General features: G+C 46.8%; 1 pseudogene; it reads left to right on the top strand.

Moving 5' to 3' along the window:
* Positions 1 to 1,480: 1,480 nt before the first annotated feature.
* LOC142426273 (keratin, type I cytoskeletal 19 pseudogene) lies at positions 1,481 to 2,291 on the top strand (annotated as a pseudogene).
* Positions 2,292 to 7,194: the final 4,903 nt, after the last annotated feature.

Raw genomic sequence — 7,194 nt, 5'->3', positions numbered from 1 at the left:
TATCCAGTCAGTATGCTAGGCAGTGGATATACGAAGGCAAATCACACAAGATACTGAACCCAGGCAGGGCAAGGTGACCACCCCAAGTCTCTGGGTGGGAGACTTGGGAGAGTCCAGCTAAAGCTGGTTGGCTAGAGGAACATGAGTGGAAGATTGACCTTCTTTGGGAGTCTCAAGACCACAGCCCAGCAAAGAAAAATTCTGTTTCCTAGTGTCTTGGTTCATAGGCCTGATCCTGGGGGCCTGAAATAACTGGGGTCACTGACCCAGAAAATTGCATTAGCTAGACCACGTCGGCTCTAGTTTCTCAGATATGGCAGTCCACTACATTTTCAGCTATTGAGTTATACTGATGTAGTAATTTATCATTCTACTTTTAAATATAAGAACAATTCAGATGCACACATTACAGGATAAAACAAAAAAAGGTAAGAAATATATGAAAAAGAATTAAGTATTAAGGGACTTCCGAGGAAAGTTATATATGGACTCATGGTGGCTCGTTGGTTACACAGTGAGCTGCCAATCACAAGGCCAGTGGTTCGAACCCACCAGTCACTCTGCAGCCTTTACAAGATGTAAAGGCTTGGAAACCCAAAGGGGCAGCTCTTCCCTGTCCTATAGGGTTACTGACTTAGACTCAGTTAGACGGCAGCGGTTTGGGAGGCTGTGCAGTATCTACAGAGACTACACATTGGATACTCCAAAGCTAGAACATAGTTTAAAACAAGTAGAAAAATAAAAAATTAAAAAGGTCCATATATGGAAGTTGTGAGGGCAATTTAGTGTCTAAACTGTAAAGCTTGATCTCAATTTTCATAAATATTTTGAAGATCTAAATTTTTCTTGTTTAGATTATGTGGTAAACACTTCAGAAGACATTTTAACATATAGAAGTCAATGGATAATTCATGTCAACGCTGACTCCAAGCTTTTTTATGAGGCGCCCTGGTGTGGCTTTCGACTCCCGTAAAGAGTTACAGTCTCATAAATTCACAAGGGCAATTCTACCCTGTCCTATAAGGTCGCTATGAATCAGCATCAATTCGATGGCAGTGAATTTGGTTTGTTTGTTTCTGTGCCACGCAAGTGGAGAAGCAGTGCAGTCTTACATTTCAATGGCGTTTAAACCCAGGCAGACCCATTTTGAGTTTCAGAACATTGGAACTTCTGTTTATTGTACCACACTCACTACCAGCCCACGGATTACCATTCATAGGGACCCTACAGGACAGTTTCGGAGTCGGTAACCCCTTGTGGAGCAGGGAGCCTCATCTTTGTCTAGCAGAACAGTCGTTGGGCTGGAATAGTTGACCTCAAGGTTAGCAACCAGACATGTAGCTCACTACATACGTCAGAGCTCCGTGTTGACTGGACAGTAACTCTTACTGCTGGTCCTTTTCAAGATAACAAATTGACTCCTCTTGCAGCCGCAACTCCAAAGGCCAGCGTCTCCTGCCTTCTCCGGCTCAATCTCGCCATGACTTGCTACCTCTATCGCCAGTCTTTGTCCGCCTCGTCCTTCAGGGGCATGGGCGGCGGCTCCTTGCTCGCGCCCAGCATCCATGGGGGCTCTGGTGGCCGCGGCGTGTCCGTGTCCTCGTCCTCCTCCGGGGGCTACGGCAGCGGCTATGCGGACGTCCTGTCCACGTCCGACGGCCTCCTCTCCGGGAACGAGAAGATCACCGTGCAGAACCTCAACGACCGCCTAGCCTCCTACCTGGACAAGGCGCGCACCCTGGAGACGGCCGACACGCAGCTGGAGGTGAAGACCCGCGACTGGCACCAGAAGCAGGGCCGGGCCCCGCCCGCGACTACAAGACCATCGAGGAGCTGCGGGACCAGATTCTCGGTGCCACCATCCAGAACTCCCAGGTCGTGCTGCAGATGGACAACGCCCGCCTGGCGGCGGATGACTTCCGCACCAAGTTCGAGACAGAGCAGGGCCTGCGTGTGAGCGTGGAGGTGGACATCGCGGGCTGCGCCGGGTGCTGGACGAGCTGACGCTGGCCCGCGCCGACCTGGAGATGCAGACCGAAGGGCTGAAGGAGAAGCTGGCCTTCCTGAAGAACCACCACGAGGAGACCAGCGTCCTGAAGGCCCAGGTGGGGGCCCAAGTCAGCGTGGAGGTGGATTCTACACCAGGCATCGACCTGGCCAAGATCCTGAAGGACAGGAGGAGCCAGTACAAGATCATGGCCGAGAAGAACCGGAAGGATGCTGAAGCATGGCTCATCAGGCGGACTGAGGAGCTGAAACTGGAGGTCGCTGGCCATACAGTGGCCCCGTAAGTACCAAGGGGTGGGACCCTTAACCCCGTCTCTTGCCCGAGAGCTTCCAATAAAATTTTATGGCATTGGAAAAAAAAGATAACAAATTGCTATTCAGTCCTTAATAAAGGTGAAATAGATATGATGCTTGGGGAAGATTCCAAGTTTATATAATTTGCTCTGTTTAAATATATCTTTGGATCAAAGGAAACCACACGAAGGATAACTTTGCCTATATATTTAATACAACACAAACTACTTTAAACAAACCCAGCATGTACTTCTTCTATCTCAGGTTAGCTAGCACTACATTAAAATATGCTGATTTTTTATGGGCGAGCAGAGTGAAGAGTGGCATATGGCATATGTTCAGTAGTTCAAAAACTAGAGTTGGTGGGGGGCCGGGTGGGGAACGGCGCCATTTCTGGAATGAACAGCAAACAAGTCTAACATTTGAGGTTCCAAAAATAGGCTGGCATGGGTTAAGCCTCCGGTGATTCCCCTGTGACCATAGTTGAGGGATGTGAATACTCTTGCTCACAGAGAACATTTTAAAGACGATTATGGCAGATGCAGTAAAAATGTACTATCTGAGCATTCTCTCTCCATTCTGCCTCATTTTAAAATGGTTCCAGGTTAAAAAAAAAAAGTAAAGGGGAAATACATACACGTGGATTAAAGCCTCTGGTGAATCCCTTGACTAGACCAGGCATGTGAATGGGCTTGCTATCCTGCCAAGTGCATTGGAAAGTAGATTATTGCAGATACAGGTAGGTTAAAATCTGACACCTCATCATTTGATCTCCCTTTTGACCCATTTAAAATTTTTTCTAGCTTTTAATATTCTGGGTTTTTTCCTGTTTAGGTTTTAATCTCTTTTACTTTGTTGTAGTTGCATGTTTTTGTGTACATGAAACCCAGGATAGGTAAGTCTATAGAGAAAATGACTGGATTAATGGTTGTGGGGTTGTTTTTTTGGGGGAATATGGCAGGGAAGTTGAGGGGAAATGGTGGGGGGAGAATAACAATGTGTACGAGGGAAAAGAAATGCCCTAAAATTGATGGCAGTGATGATTGTACAACTTTTCATAACATAATTGAACTATTGAACTGTAGGGCATGTGAATATAGGCCAATAAAACTGTTAAAGAAAAGAAGAAAAATGTGTTGGCCACTGCCTCTTAGACATGCAGCAGCACACAGGAGCAAACAAAAAGGGAAGGAGAGAGAGTGGAGCACATCTTGGCCCACCAAGGCTGGAGAACGATATTCCTGCTCAGAGCACCCAGTATAGGGAGGACCATACGGCTGGACCCACCACGAGACACGACGTCCCTCATTGACCCATAGCACTAAAGAGGACAACACTGGAGGCAGTGTGGGAATTGAACCCAATCTGACCCCACCACACCAGGGCAAAACACTAAGGACATGTAATAGAGCAACAAGGGGAGCAAAACAATGAAGTCCCTGGGGAATACCAAAATTAGACTTTGGGCCAGGGTATGGCACCCCATCAGACTCTACCAGAAAGCACTCCTAAAGGTCAACAAACTGACCTACATCTATTTATAAGCTTTTCTCTTTTTTGTCATTTGTTGTTCTTGTTTTTCTTTTGTTGCTTTGTTTTGCTCTTTCTTTCTTTTGTTCTTATTATTCTCTCTGCTTGTCTATCTAGTTAAGATAGATGAGATAAACAATATAAACAACCCAAAGGAGAAAACAACAGGACCAATAGTTCCTGGGGGACATGGGAGAGGGGAAAGCAGAGGGAGGGTGTTAACCAACCCAGGAACAAGGGAATAATAGGTGATCTGAAATCAATGGTGAGGAGGGTATAGGATGCCTGGTGGGGCAATGTAGCCAAGAGGAATTACAGAAACCGAATTAAGGCCGAGCATGATAGTGGGACAGGTTCTTTAATGCTTCCTCTTCTCCATTATCATGACCCCACTTCTACCTTATAAATCCAGCTAGACCAGAGAGCATGTACATGGGTACAGATCAGAGCTGGAAACACAGGGTACCCAGGACAGATAAACCCCTCGGGACCAATATTGAGAGTAGCAATACCAGGAGGGAAGGGGAATGTGGGAGAGAAAAGGGGATCAGATCACAATGATCTATGTATAACTCCCTCCCTGGGGATGGGCAACAAAAAATGGGTGAAGGGGGACATCAGTCAGTGTAAGACATGAAAAAATAGTAATTTATAAATTATCAAGGGTTCGTGAGGGAGGGGGAAAAATGAGGAGCTGATACCAAGGGCTCCATAGAAAGAGAATGTTTTGAAAATGATGATGCAACATATGTACAGTGTGCTTGACACATGGATGGATGGATGGATTATAAGAGCCGTAAGAGCCCCCAATAAATGATATTTAAAAAAACAAAAACCACGCAGCAGGCCCCAGGCCAAGAGTGGCAAACCCGAGACTTTCTCTGGTCCTAATCCGTTTGGTATGCTTGTTGGTGATCTGAAGTTAGAGGGCCCCAGTACTCAACTTGTAGATGTGCAATCTGGAAGGCAGACGGCAAATAGTGGGTAACAGAACCAGGCTCCCAAAGGCTCCCAACAGGGTGGAACCCAAGGATGACCATAAAAGGTGCTAACAGGGACAAATGGCCTGGCCCCTAGTTGTGCCCTAGGAAAATAAAGGGAGGGAAGACAAGAGCATGGCTGACGCCTTCTGCAAACACACATCAACCACGGAGCACAAGGATGTGGCTGTTGTTTTTGTCTCCCAAGAACCCATTATTTGGGTGTTTCAAGTGTTCTTTGTACTATTGTTTTAATTATTATTTCTTAAATGGCTTTTATACCACTTGGTGACTGACTTTGAAAAGTGATTCACGCTCCTTGAACTTCTGCTTTCCCATGAGCAAGAGTCATGACAACAGTAAAAGGCCCACCTTTCAAGGGATGCCGTGGATTACCAACTCCACAATCAAGCAGAGGTTGGATGATATTACTAACACAGGATCATCCCTGCCATTCATGCAATGCATACAGAATCATAAGTAAGCCCTTCCCACACAGCCTGACAGTTCTAGGAAGACATTCATATGACTTTCTATGAGCAGGTGACAATGTGTCACTCCAGATAGAGCAAACTGAACAAAGGGCGTGGAGGTAAGAGATGTTCATGATGACCAGAACAGAACACGGTCCTCAGGCTAAGTGGTCAGGCTATGATATCAAAGTGGTCAGAAGCAGAGTCAGGTCAAGAAGAACTTGTAGGCCATAGGAAGAAATCTGAAGTCTGCACAGGAGGTCAAAGGCATGGAAGACTACTGAAGAACCACTAAGCACGATCATTGAGCTCTGATGGCGTAGTGGGCTACACATTACGCTGCTGGCCACAAGGTCAGCAGTTCAAACCCACCGACCACCAAACTCTATTGAAAAATCTTAAAGATTTAAGGTCTCAGAAATTCAAATGGGGTATATCTACTCTGTCCTACAAGGTTTCTATGATTTGGAAGTGACTCAATAGCAGTGAAAAGCACAATTGATTTGCTTTAAAAAGATCATCCATCAGCCATGTGCAGGAAAATTAGAGAAAGTCAGTCTATGGCAGCAGACCAGTGGTAAGGAGTATGGCCAAGAAAACAGGTAGTAGTCATGTGGCTTAGAAGGCCTTGGGAAGTGGGGACAAGGAAGCTGACTTCAGCCATCACTTCCTTGTGTTTTAGCAGCATGAGACACATCAGTTTACTCAGGCTCAGACAGACTGATCCAGGTCTCAATTCCCTGAACAAGGTATGCAACCTTTCTGGGTTTGTAAAATGGGAATAAAAATATCCGTAACAGGAAGATGAAAAGGCATGTAAGACTACAAAGTGCCCAGAAGGGCGATGGCTCATGAATTCAAGAAGTCACATGAACATACTGTGCATGAACTATTTAGGGACTTTATTAGGACGTCACTAGGCAGGCCTTCACCCGTCTCTTCCCACCTCCTTCCATTCACACAATAAATGTCCTGCAGACTCTACGTTCCAAGTAGATGGGAACCAGGTCTGTCTGATTCAGCCTAACAGCCACCCAGTGGATGAGCTCTGGGAGGGGCTCATGTAATGTCCACAGAACTTACTGAGAAGCTGCTAAGCATCACTCTACAGGCTATCAATATAGTGGTGAACACGCAAAGCCTGTCTCTCGGGATGTTTATATGCCGTGGAGGAAACAAGGGGAGGTAAAATTGTGATACTGCTCTAAGGAAAGCACAAGTGGCAATGTGTTGGATGTGACTGGAAGCAGCTACCAGCTGGAGGGGATCGAGAAACCAAAAGATGCTCATGGGCTGGAGCACACAGGGACCCAAGTCATGGCTGAAGAAGTGCGCCAGAACACGGAGCCTTGGAAGATAAAGAAACCAGGCTGGATTTAGCGGGCAGGATGGGGAGTAATTGCAAGGTCTCAGGAGAAGTCACTCAGTGAACACTTTGGCCAGTGGAGGGAGACTGGATTGAGTGGCGGGTGAAGAGAGAAACCGGGGACTCAGTTAGGAAGTCAATGGAGTCCAAATGAGAAGCCCTTCCTTGGTGACCGCTTGTCCTCAGGAGTATGTGGTCCCCTGGCCCATCCTCTTCCCCAGCCCTGATCAACCAGATGTGTGTGTCCATATCTGCCTCAACACCACAACACTCAGGGCTGGCATGGCCCTCCCAGGGCTCCAAGGACCCTATCAGTGAGTCAGTTGAGGTACAAGAACGGATGTCCTTGTTTAGCAGTTAGGAGGGGCCAGACAGTGGGAAGCTGTATGAAGCAATAAGGACACTGCAGTTGTTATGAGGAATGAGAGCAAGGTGCAGCATCAACCTATTTGTCCCAATCCATTCTAGGTGTCCACCCTGGGCTTTGCCCCACTAGCAGAGATGGCAGCAGCCTGGAATCCTAGAAGAGGCCATGGGAGGCGCA

The sequence above is a fragment of the Tenrec ecaudatus genome, chromosome 1, assembly GCF_050624435.1.
Source record: "Tenrec ecaudatus isolate mTenEca1 chromosome 1, mTenEca1.hap1, whole genome shotgun sequence".
In the NCBI taxonomy this organism is placed as follows: Eukaryota; Metazoa; Chordata; class Mammalia; order Afrosoricida; family Tenrecidae; genus Tenrec; species Tenrec ecaudatus.
The sequence above is the reverse complement of the archived record's forward strand: the minus strand, read 5'-3'. Positions and strand labels throughout refer to the sequence as shown.